Here is a 12,887-nt window from a genome sequence, read left to right as displayed (position 1 = left end):
TCAATATACGAGTACAAAAGAAAACAATTAATGAAATAAGCCAGGAAAACCTGTACTTACTGCAAGCTGAAAACTCTAAATATTTTTAGTTCATTTTTTGCGTGCTTCGTTATAATTTAACTTAATTAAATATATGTATAATTATTTAATTAATTTAAATTATAAATAAACAGGCAAAGAATGAGCTAAAAATTTACAATACGTAAAACCCTTATCAATTGATGTGATATAAACCTTAGGTAAAACTCATCTTATTTACTAAAGTTTTAACTTGGAAATTTCTGCAGATTATGTAGAAATTTCAGTGCTGACAATGTTAAATAATGTAAAGACAAATAAAAGATCTTAATAAGTCTAGCATACATCTCAAAAGTTTTAGCCAATGCCATTTATAGCATATTTATAAAACGTACATTCAGATTCGTAAGTATTATACATGTTTTCTTAAATTTTCATCATTTTAACTGCTACTGATGTTTTCTACCCCCTATTTGACGATTTTCATTAGTATTGAAGTTATCTACCCTAAATAGTGTTATCTGTGAGTTCTTTCTTCAGAGTGTTTACTTCGAATAGCCCATAAAAAATTAAACAGTTAAAGCTAAAACAACAAAATATGAACGAGACTGAATCTGAAGAAAAGGATTTTTAATAAAATAATTGTCTGTGTTTAATGGCTACAAGTGCTAAGATGGTTTCGATATAGCTGTTTTGATAATAATAGCTCCTTTCAAAAATCAGACTAGCCTCAGAAGCTACAAATCATATCATCTTATTAACTTAAAGTTTTTTTCAAGATATGTGAAAACTTAGGTACTAAGCAGTAATATTTTTTCTGCTAAAGTAAAAAGTTTTCGAATGATTTTGTTGCGTATGCATACTAATTTGCAATAGAATTGTTGATATGAAGATATCGTTTAATGTTTGCTTTTGATTATAATGGAACCACTGAAATCCAGATGAATGGGAATTATTACTGAAACTCATTATTTGATTATCGATTTTTAGCCGAAATTAAATCTACAGAGTTTAAGAAACTATATGCGTCTCTTTCTGAGAATTACACAGAAAGTATTTGCATATAATGCGATAAAAACGGGAGGAACTGATGAAAGGGTTTTCTTTTGGGGGGGGGTCCTCTTTCAAAATTTCATAGCACTCTCCTCCCTCTCTAATTTCAGCAAGTCAACTACACTCTTGTAATGCAAAGTTTTCTCTCCTCTTCCTGCTATTCTCCACAGCCTTAAGTTTATAGTAGATGACCTGCTTCCCTCACTATTGGATGTACTAGCTCCACCGCTGCTGCTTGTAACTAGCTCTCCGTAGAAACGAATTCAATTTTTCAACTCTGCAATTATTTGCAGCTAAATTCTCTCCAATTTTGCCTCAAGATTTAATTGTTATCAGAATTATGTTCGTAATACCTTCATGCCTATATTGCTATCACCTGCAAATCTTCGAACTTTTCATCAATTTTATGCTACTCTTATCAAAAAATATTTACAACATCCACGTGAAACACACAGGGTAGAGCGAGGCCCAGGAGCCATAATGTCTGACTTCGTCACTTAATAATGCAAATTTTTGTGCAAAACTTCTGTGTTGAAGACATTATTTAAATATTAAGTAAGGCAGTAGTTGGTCTCAAGTGCATGTGAGCCGAATAAAAAATCTGAAAGCAGCTGACGAGGCAGAACTTCTTTTATAACGAAATCAAAAATTTTTGTCAATGCAATAAAGACAATTTTAATTAAATTAAGAAATTATTATGTGCAATAATAAAGCAAAAGCAAAAAATTCAAATTTATATTTACTTTTTTTTTTTCTGAATTTTAAATTTTGGTGCCGGCAGAGCATTTTTACTGGTTAAACTTTGTAATTTAAACATATTGAGAGGTCCATATTAAAGTTTTCAGACTGAAATTTCTTTCGAGCATTTTTAATACGTTTAATTAATCATTAAATAATTTACTTAATTAAAACTAAAAGTAGACAAATTATACGAACTTTTCAAGTTTTCAGAGAAAACTTTCCAAATGGGGCAAAATTTGAAAATAACTATTGACAGGCTAGACTCTTTATCGTATTTATTAAATTTTCTTTTCCACTTAAATAAAAATATATGTAGTTGTACGTAATTAATTATTAACTTCTTTATTCCTCCTTGAGCGGTGATGGTACTTGGATTCTCATAGCGCTAGAGAAAACTTAACTGGCAATTAACTTCATCTATCTGTAGACTTAGAGAAAAATTACTAGAAATTCCCTTTATCACGGATCATGAATGCTCATTGGTTAATCAAGTTCATTTAAATTGAGAAAAATGTTGTTCATATAAATGTATTCGGATTATTCTTAGCGCAAAAATTCGTAACTGAGAGCATTTATTTTGTGAAAACTACGAATAAAATTCAATGAAATCCTTATCTTCAAATCTTTGAATAAGCTTTATATTATATTGTAAGTTTATCAGCTCAAATTGTAGATTTTCTGGTGCGTTATTAATGTTCGTTTTTAATGATGATCAAAATAATGTAAACTTGGACTTAGAATGTTGAAGCTTTTGCAACAGCATATTTGCAACAAAGACATAAACATAGTCACGGACCGCATAAAATTGCTTCATGCCCGAGTTTGAGATCATTGAAGTAAGGAATTATTTTAGGTTAATAATGTACTAAAAATATAATAAATCAAATCATTATTTAATACTAAATTCCAATTTAAAGCTTTTATCACTTTAATTACAATAATATTTAAATAACTTAAACTAAATTAATTTTACTTAAGTTTGTCTATTCACACTAATAAATTAAAACGAAAATAATTTTAAATGATCGTGTTCTAATATGTTCTTAAACTGCAGTTTGTTGTTAATCATAGTATTCAGGTAACTAGTATAAAATATATATTTTACTAAACCGCAGTTACTATGGCCTAGCATCCCTACATTAGTTTACTGTGGTCTAATATCCCTACATTAATATCTGTTTATATATAGTGATTACAGCTTCTGCAAATGCATGAGGAAAAAAATTACTTCATACAAGAAATGTCTCAATTCATCTGTATTATCTTAAAAAAAACTATTCCTTCGTATTATTTCAGTCGATCTCTGTAAGCATGATAAATTTCCCAAATTTTTCTTTAAAATCCCTTCCTAATAATAGATAGAATGGTTACTTACATAAATAATAAATAAAATGTTGAAATATTTATAAACATATATGAACAACATTTTCGAATGATTTGCAGTAAATTTAAAAGCAATGTTCAGATAATTTTTTATTTTTATTAATTTTAAGCATATTCCTTTTCTTTTCCAGTTACCTTTTTACTCTTAATTAACCGACAACTTATTAATTAATTTAATAATAATTTTCTGTACATTAAATTTACTACCTCAAGTACATGAACTTTTTAGTTATTGTTTTATTGAATTATATCAGTTTTATATAAAAGTTAACTGAAGCTATTCATATAACATTTCATAACAATGAATTTTCCTTAAGTGTTGGGGTAAAGGCTGAAATTTTTAGCACATACAAAGCATAATGTAATTTACACTTCAATTCAGCCTTTTAAAATTCTTCACAAAACAATTTATGGATATGTCTTAATGTTTTGACAAAATATTTGAATAAAAGTGTGTTCTTAGTATCCTAAATAGAATGAAACATCGTTCAAATTATTTATTTTTCTTTAAATCACCGTCGCAATGTTATTTTCTTTCATTTGATTTCTTTTCATACTTTTACTTTTTACGCTTTAATTTTTATCAGTTCCTTATTTATTTACTAGCTTTGCTTTATTAACAATAATTAGTTTACTATTTATTTTTATATTTCAATTAATTTTAATTGCCCACTGTGTACTTTTATTTATCCTAAATTTATCTTCATGTATTTAATTTTATTAACATTTCCGCTCCAGCTGTCGAGGAAATTCTCACGATAGGTTTTGGATATAATACTTTGTTAAAATGAAGATTCATGTTTCTTATTAATCTTGCTATATAAAACGTTTAATAAAAGATTCAATAAAGATTTTCATATGTTTGAAATTAAACTAGAGTATTAAGCATTGAGTCACATTATTTAAAATAATTTACCTATATATTTATACAGTTAACAAACTTCTGAATCTCTGTTAGATCTTATTGCACAAAACTACGACTTTTTTAATACAAACTACGACAGTGATATGTAATACTCTAAGGATTTGGTCTTTGTCATTTTTTAAATCATTAGTTATATTTATTTAATTAAAGAGCAGTTGGCTTTGTTCGTCGTTTGCCCGATTTTTGAATTCAAAAATAAAATTTTCGACTTTGATATCTTTGAGCAGATTTTCCGGAATGGATATTAACAGTCTGCATTTAGTGTTAACTTCTGTATTTAAACCTGAAAACTGCGATTCAGTATATTACATATAAATTAAGCATATCGGAAATTTTATGAAGTTCCAAATATATTTGAGGTGTTTGAAAATTTCTCACTATATTTCAATTGAAAACACGTTTATCTTAATAACTTTTTACAGTAAAGTGTTAGTTAAGAGTTTTAGTGTTAGTTAAGAGGTTTTTGTTAAACAAATACCTTATTCCTTAGAGAACTGTATAAAAAATAATTTGAATTGATGCTACGGTTATGAGAATGTGAAGATAAAATTTTTTATGTTTTTCAAAAACAACCCCCTTCCCCAAAGCCCGTTTATAAGAAGATAAACGTAAAAGTTTGTAGCATTTTGATGCTTTTCAATCCAACAACCATTTTTCTCATTTTTGAAAAGAAAAAGGAATGTAAGTATAAATTTTAAATCCTAATTTAAGATTAAATCATTTATTAATCAAAATAAACAATTTTACGTTAAATTTATTCTCTTGTTAGTTTTAAAAACTTTTATCTCTCATACAATATTTCTTTTGAAGTCTATTTTGGGTTACTTTCAAGCTGATGCAAAGAATAAGTATGTTATATTTACCGTGAGTTTGAAAAGAATAATTGTAGAAAGCTAAAATGAATAGAAAAATTTAATGAAATGAAGATTTCAGGAGAGCTGTTAAATGTCTAGCAATCAAACACAGTTTACCTTAATATAAATATTACATTTGAAACAGTCATTGATTTAGAAACTAGCAATAACGAAAAATTTCGCGAGGGAAGAGAAAGAAATTTCTCCCTGAAATACGCATAACAACTTTCAGAAGTAAAATTAATTTTAACAAAAAGGCAAAGGGCTTTGACCATCCTTTTAGATTTCTAGCAATAAAACAATATCATATTTTGAATTTAGAGAAAATTATTCAGAATCATATTAAAATATGTCATTGCAAATTCCGCCGTATTTCAGACAAATCCTATATTCAGTTTATTCTGCTAACGAGGATCTTTTCTTCATGAATATTATAAAAAAATCCTTTCTAATGTCGAAGATTTAGTGATATATTGCTTTAAAGGTTTGGACAGTCTTGTAAATATTAGACGCTAGATAAGATGCGGATAACTTTTTCGTATCAGCTAGGCAACGCTGATTATAATTTCGAAACGAGCTTGGTATAGAAGGCCCAGATTAGGAGACAAGTTCTGGCTGGCCATTGCTGTTAGGCCCTAATCTGAGTTGCTGATTATCCCTATCAGTTAAGCGCTGGGGAACCCATAGTCTTACCTCTGTACGGACAATTTTAAAGCGTCTATCTTCCTTGGCAGGGCTTGGTGGTCATCAAACTTCACAGGAATTGATGTTTTTTTTCTTCGGACACTGCAGAAGTCTCAGATCGAACACTTCGAGGCGAACAATTCCAAAGAGGGAGGTTAAAGGAAAATTGTAGCAATATGGTGGTATTTGCGAATTGGATGTGATGATGTCATTCTAGACCACCCCAGTTGGTCCCAAGAATCACGTGATGTCACACAATGCCTATCAGGACGGAGGTGGACTATGATCCCTTTTGCAGTGTACTCGGCTTGTCCCTATGGAGACAGCAGATAAGGCTTTTGCGCGAAAAGCCGTTTTCGCTTTGAGATCTCTTCGGAGGTGTGTGTACTTTGAAATGAAGTACCAGCTGTTAAATAGAGCTGTTACACAAAGCTAATTCCTAAACTGTTTCGCTCTTTATCGTCGTTAACGCGTTGCAAAATTTTAAATACGTTGAGGCTTGAAGAAAAATACACTTTACCTCCACTCTGGGATAAGTTATACGAGTCAGGACTTAACGATTCCACTTTTATTTACAACGGAAGTAATTGTAGAATATTTCGTAACTGTATACTGATCTTTTTTTATTTTTTTTTTATTTTTTATTTTTTATTTTTTATTTTTTGTTTTGTTTTGTTTTTTGTTGTTGTTCATTCCATTTTTTTCTACCTGGATACTGGAGAGGTTTATATTTTTCTGTTAAAAAAATTAGAGAATTTCTCAGAATCGTTTTCTTAAGAATAGGCTTTTGTACTCCTTTTGCGATTTTAAATAGGATAAATTCTTAAATTCTTTAAGAAGATTCATGCAATATTTTTATTCTTTTCTTTTAAGATTTCGGAGAATATATTTCTGAAAATTTATATAATCTCTAACTTGAAAATCGAAAATATTTTTAAATTGAATAAAATAGTAGTATTTCAAGTGTTTTAATAAAAAAACGTTATATGCCATCCCAGCCATCCTAGAGAAGTAATAAACTTGCAATGAGTATTTTTTTCCTACAATAAGTATTTTTTTTTTCTTTCAAAATTTCTGGCGGTACATTATATTCTCTAAATTGCTACGATTTGAAAGATCTAAATTATCAACAATTGGCGCAGTTGTCGTGATTATTCGCCCATAAACTTTGCTTTATATCGCAAACTGTTTAAAATAGAACAGATACATTCTTTTTACCATAAAAAATTTATATGTAATTTTAATACTTCCGTTTCGGTGAGGGGAAAAAAATATATGGAAAGAATGACAGTTTCTTTTGTTAACGTTTTCAGTGTAAATTAATAGTAAATTAATTTCGTTCGCTCTTCTTTAAAAGATCCTTAACTTCCTTAACTAGCATTTCATTAATCGATTTAAGAACTAAACTATTCTTTATATTGAATAATTTATTTATAAACCGTTATCCTTTTAACTTCTTTCAAACCTTGAATCCAAATATTAGTCATTTTTAATACCAAAAATTAACCATTATGTTTAGGGCATATCCTCCCATGCCTCTAGATCGTAGTCAGATTTGTCTGTCAAGACATATCGAAGGTTAATGAAGGTCAAAACATTCGATCTGTTCAGTAAACAGAAATTATTTGGAGGTAGTTGTTATCTCCAGATAGCTCAGTGAGTAAGAACAGCCTGAATGTTTCAGAAGTTTTGTTTGGTATGAGTTAAGTTCAGTAGCAGTGACGTGTTACTTCAGTAGGAACAGAAAATTAGCTTAGCGAGTTTTATTTTAATTCTAGAAGATTTCATAAAATGCGTACTTTACAAAGAAAATGATCGTTTATCATCTAGCACAAGAACTCTTAATCCTTTTCTTGCATTGATATCTTTTAAAAGAATGGCTTACTTCATCGACCCCTCACATTTTTATCTATAGATTCAGCATATAACATAATTATAATATAAATAATTGCACTTAAATAACTTAACCATAACAAATAGACTAAAAATATAGATAAAAGTTTTGGAAAAATGATTTATTAGTGATGTCCAGTAGTTAGGGAAAAGCCAGTAACTGCTTCATCTGTGAGATAGTCTAGTATGTTTTAGGGGTAAGTTGTTCACATTTTGCTCGAAATTCTTTCTTATACAGTTATTCAGAATTCTCTGATGCAAAGATAGAATATATATCTGTAAGTGCCATGCCACTGTAGTTTTAATTGATAGGATGTGTGCACCCTTCTTCGGCAAAGGCAACCATGGGTTCATTACCAGGGATTCCACAGTTAGAAAGAATCCATAAAATAAATATTCTCACTCAGAGAAATAAAGCAATAAAATTTAATATTCTTAAATTTCCTGATTAGCCATAGCTATACATTTCCATTCTTATTCATAATAGCAAGAATAGCTGTCTAGTCAGAGAATCTAATGCAGTCTTTGAAGGGAATTATTAAGAGTAATTAAATGCGGCAAAGCAACATTTATAGCCTTTATTTCGTTCTGAAAAGCAATTTTGAAATGGCCAAGGGATAAGTAATGGGAGGAAGTTTCACAGAAAATACCAACTTCCGATCTTTGGGTACTGATAGCGACAGACCCATCAGTACATCTATTGCCCCAAAATAAAAAGCATCAGAGCTGTTATTAAATTTAAAGACTGAAAAAAACACCAAAAGAAAAAGCAGAATATCTAGTGAATTTAACTTAGTGGGAGAAAAAGACAGTCAGGAGGAAATTTTAGGCTTTGTCTTAAAGCATCTAAAAAGAAGATATAAAATGCCCTCCTAAGGTCTTAATATACTCAGCGGCTTTAAATAATCACATAAAAAGAGAAAGGAAAATAATAAGAAGAATAATAGCTGGTGATAATAATCCACACAAGCAGTATATTATTTTATATATAAGTAATGGGATTATTGTTGGAAAATAATTGTAAATATTCTCACAGCAATTGCAAAATTTCATAAGAAACTGAAACTATTGTTCTAAATAAGTAAAATTAGACCATGCAGTACATTAACATCAGACTCCTTCCTTTCACATCCCAAAAACTGTCATGATTTTTCGTCTGCACGAGTAAGAATTTGTACATAATAATAGCAATGATTCAGAGACGGGATTGAAGTCTATATCTGTAGCAATGATACTTCATTCATGGGTCGAATTTTCAAGAAGCTACTTTTGCAGCATATTTAAAATCATTTAAAGGCTTATTTTCTCAATGAGGATCGTAGACAATTTTGGGGCATTATGACTAGTTACCACAAAATATTTACAAATATTTGGAGTAAATATATATTTATAAAGAAACTATAAAAACTACATATTGAAAGAGAAATCTTTGTGTTAATTGCGCATGCTTGTCATGATAAAATAACAGCATTTTGAGGAAAATGCATATTTGCATTTTCAGAGCACAATACAATTATTTTTCAGCCTCTGTAAAATGTTGACCTGTATTAAAGGAACATATTCAAAGTTAAAATTTAAAATGCGCTTTCTATAATTCAGGGGGAAAGAGGAATTGAAGCCAGTAAAAACTACTTAAAATTAATATCAAGATAATGTATCATACCGTTCTGTGGGTAATGATCGTAAAGGTATTGATTCCACAGCTAAAGCTAATAACTTATTTACAAAATTTTTTCAATTTAAATTCGTTTACTCAGTTAATGAATCATACCACATATTAAACACTATAAATGGTGTAAGCAAAATCGGGCAGAATTCGATGTTTAATACATAAAAGTAGTATAATTTTACGGGTTCTGGAACAGTTGAGTTGTTTTGCTCCTGCTGCATGGGAGTAACATGCTGCATGGGAACAGTTGAGTTGTTTGTTCCTGCTTCTTGACGTGAGTGACGTCAGAGACCACGCCCCTTTTTAGAGGTGAGCTGTTTTCTGTTGGTTATTTTAGCGGAAATGACGTCATAAAGCATACTCATTTCCTAGTTTAGTTGTTTTACTATAGCTTCTATACCGGAAATGACATCACATCGGCATGGTATGTTTTTCGTTAATTATAATTCTGGTGTATGGAAACAATAGAACTTAATGAAATTTTACTTTGGAGCAATGTTCTTGCGCTATAATTAAACATTTTAATAAATAATATGCGTCATTGAAGCAAATAAATTTTAATTATAATTTATATAAATTATTTAATTTATGAATATGAATTATAATTTGAATTGTATTCGAATATAAAAGAATTCAGCGGTGGAGCATGACGCCATTACTTTTGCGGTGGAGCATGACGTAATTACTTTTGCAGTGGAGCATAACGTCACTGTTTTGCGGTGGAGCAAACGATGGAGAATGATGTCATTGTTTTGCGGTGGAGCAAGCGATGGAAAACGGCGGAATTAATTGTTTTAGCGGTGGAGCACAAGGTTATTACTTTAGCTGTGGAGCATGACATCATTGTTTTGCGGTGGAGCAAGAGGTTATTGTTTTAGCGGCGGAGATTGATGTTGTTATTTTTGTGGTGGAGCAAGCGACGGAGAATGACGTCATGATTTTTGCGGTGGAGCACAAGGTTATTACTTTAGCGGTGGAGCATGACGTCATTGTTTTGCGGTGGAGCAAGAGGTTAATGTTTTAGCGGCGGAGATTGAAGTTATTATTTTTGCGGTGGAGCAAGTGATAGAGAATGATGCCATTGTTTTAGCGGTGGAGATTAACGCCCTTATTTTTGCGGTGGAGCAAGCTGGGGAGAATGAGATCATTGTTTTAACGGCGGAGGACGATAGGATTCATTCTGCGGTGGAGCAAAATTTTCAGCGTACACATGCTCTGAGAAATGACGTCATGGATTTAGCGGTGGAGCAAAGTCTTCCAGTAAGAAATTCATCGCAACGTCATGAGGGTTTGTCTGAACATGTTATGCTTTCTAAATGACGTCATTGCTTTTGCGGTGGAGAACTTTTTCTAGCTGAGAGGGTTCCTGAAGATCGATAACATCATTTAGCGGTGGAGCATACCTTTGGTGCAGATTGGGAAAGAAACTCTTACCCCGCCCCAGGGAAAATAGAAACTGTTGAAATTGTGCACGTAGCCCTTTGTGACGTCATGAAGGCTATCAGTGGTTAAAAATGTTTAAAAGGTGCGGTTCATGACGATATGGGACTTGAATAACAAAGGTGTTCACATTCCGACCCCAGTGAAAAGTCCTTTCTCTTGTACCATATGGGGGCCTTGGAGATGAAATTAGAATAGTTAACAATGGAGGCCTTGTTGCAACAGGATTTGTCCTATCGTTTGAAAGAGACAGGATTACATTCGGAATTCGGTCTACCTGGGTGAAACCATTTAAAGGATGTTTGTACAACATCGTCATAGTACAGTGCTTTGTTCTCTCCTCCTTCAAACAGGTGTGTAAAAATAAAGAACAAAGGAAGGTTGCCATTGTCTGGAAGTGATAAACCAATACCTTTGAATGTATTGTGCTGAAGACACTATTTATGGCTTTCCTAGCAGTTCACCCATCATCAGAAGCATCTAGAAAGTGTGGTCTACTTAAAGTGTTGAAAAGTGAAAGTGAAAGTGAAAGTGAGTTGAAAGTGTTGATATTAGGCTTTTTTCTTTCCTGTGGATATTCTAGTACACTGTAAAAAAAAACCTCGAAATTTACAGACAAAAGTCTTGTATAGTTACAGAAATGCGAACAATTACGAAGGAAATACCTGTAACGAACACAGAACCAAACGAAACTGTAAACTCTACAGGAGTTTTTCAAGAAGTTTTGCTTGGATTTTGCCTGTAGCGTGTGATCACGTGGCTTGAAACGGCTGAGAGAGAAGAACCAATCAGGAAGAAGGTGGAAAAACAGCGTCTTAGCGGGAGAGTTCAACGATAGTCGCCATGTTAGCCATTATTTTTGCTATGGTCAAGGTAAGTTCGAAATAGTGTTTGACGTGTATTTTACTAATTTTATGTAATGTATTTGTTATGTTCTTTACACTATCTATAATTAAATTCTTTTAATGTTTAGCTTATAATTCTAATGCTCCTAAATAAACCTGTGTTGAATTATTGTTAGAGTTCAAATCACAGAATTCACTTGTGTTCCATTTAGTAAAATAACAACTTTTATTCGTTACATCTGCAGGTGTCTGCAGTTAAACTGCTCATATTTATAAACAGAAACAAATTTGTTAATATGTTAGCTTAAAAACAAATAAGCTTAATATTAATGTTCTATCTATAGTCTAATAATTTCTCATGTTAAATATTTATGTATCTTTTAAAACATATCGCGTTAGAATATTCATATTTTTCATTTTGTTGACAGATGTAACATTATTATTCCATACATGTTATCATTAATCCCAGCTATTAATAATTCTAAAGATTAATAAATTAATCTTTAGAATATTTTTCAGAGCATTATTACACTATGTATGTTATTATTAATCTCAACGAAAAAGAAAAAATAAATGTAATATATTAAAAAAATTTGACAAAATAACTTAACATACATTAAAAATGGAATATCATTTCATTAATACATGCGATAAGTTCGCCTTAAAAGATTATATAGTCGGATAGCAATTACATATTTGTAAAAGTATTCAATGTATATTATTTTTTGTGTTAAAGATAGTTTTAATCCAGGACAGTCTTTACCAACTTATAAAGCATCTATTAAGTTACATTATAACCAACATTTACAAAAGGCAATCGAAATGCCGTGACTTTGACATATTTTTAACTATGATGTAACATACTAGGAACATTAAAGAAAAAAAATTCTATTTTTTTCCTTTATGCTTGTTGAAAAGTAAAATATTAATAAAATGGTACAACATTCATTCTAGTACTTACAATGTAAATTTACATATAAATTTACTATAAATTTTGGTGCAAAGTTCATTATAAAATGCATTTGCTAATATTTAATAGTTATAGCATTCAATATCAAATCATGGAAATATTAGTAATGATACGTCAGTTGCATATATTAATTTCAATACTCAGCTCAATGCCAAATTTCTTCTATATCTGAGATAACATGTATTTTTTGAAAATAATTATTTTGTATCATCTTTTCATTTAAAAATCTCTTTCAGATATATTTTAATGTGAATTATTTTCAAAATTATCCTCATTAGAATGAATGTTGTTCTCTTTATTATGTTTGAAACTGCCGTTACGCTAAAAAATATATTCAGAAAACTATTTATTGCTGAATGTTTAAAATAAGTTCTACTGCTCCTTTTTGACAAAGAGTATCCATTTGAATTGC

At 30.5% G+C, this 12,887-nt stretch overlaps 1 protein-coding gene and 1 long non-coding RNA gene across 2 annotated transcripts in view; one reads left to right on the top strand and one right to left on the bottom strand.

The window, feature by feature from the left end:
• The window catches only part of LOC118191024 (uncharacterized), an 85,561-nt gene extending 79,670 nt beyond the window's left edge, over window positions 1–5,891 (bottom strand). The window contains exon 1 of the mRNA XM_085815803.1: window positions 5,668–5,891. The gene's annotated coding sequence lies outside the window, so the exon portion shown is untranslated. The remainder of the gene's footprint in view (window positions 1–5,667) is intronic.
• Window positions 1–12,887, top strand: part of LOC146997752 (uncharacterized) — an 80,993-nt gene that overhangs the window by 19,117 nt on the left and 48,989 nt on the right. The gene's annotated exons all lie outside the window — the stretch shown is intronic.

The sequence above is a fragment of the Stegodyphus dumicola genome, chromosome 4, assembly GCF_044657685.1.
Source record: "Stegodyphus dumicola isolate Sdum_Otavi_A_Nest chromosome 4, ASM4465768v1".
NCBI classification, from domain to species: Eukaryota; Metazoa; Arthropoda; class Arachnida; order Araneae; family Eresidae; genus Stegodyphus; species Stegodyphus dumicola.
Note: the sequence above shows the minus strand (reverse complement) of the source record. Positions and strands in the feature narration are given on the sequence as shown.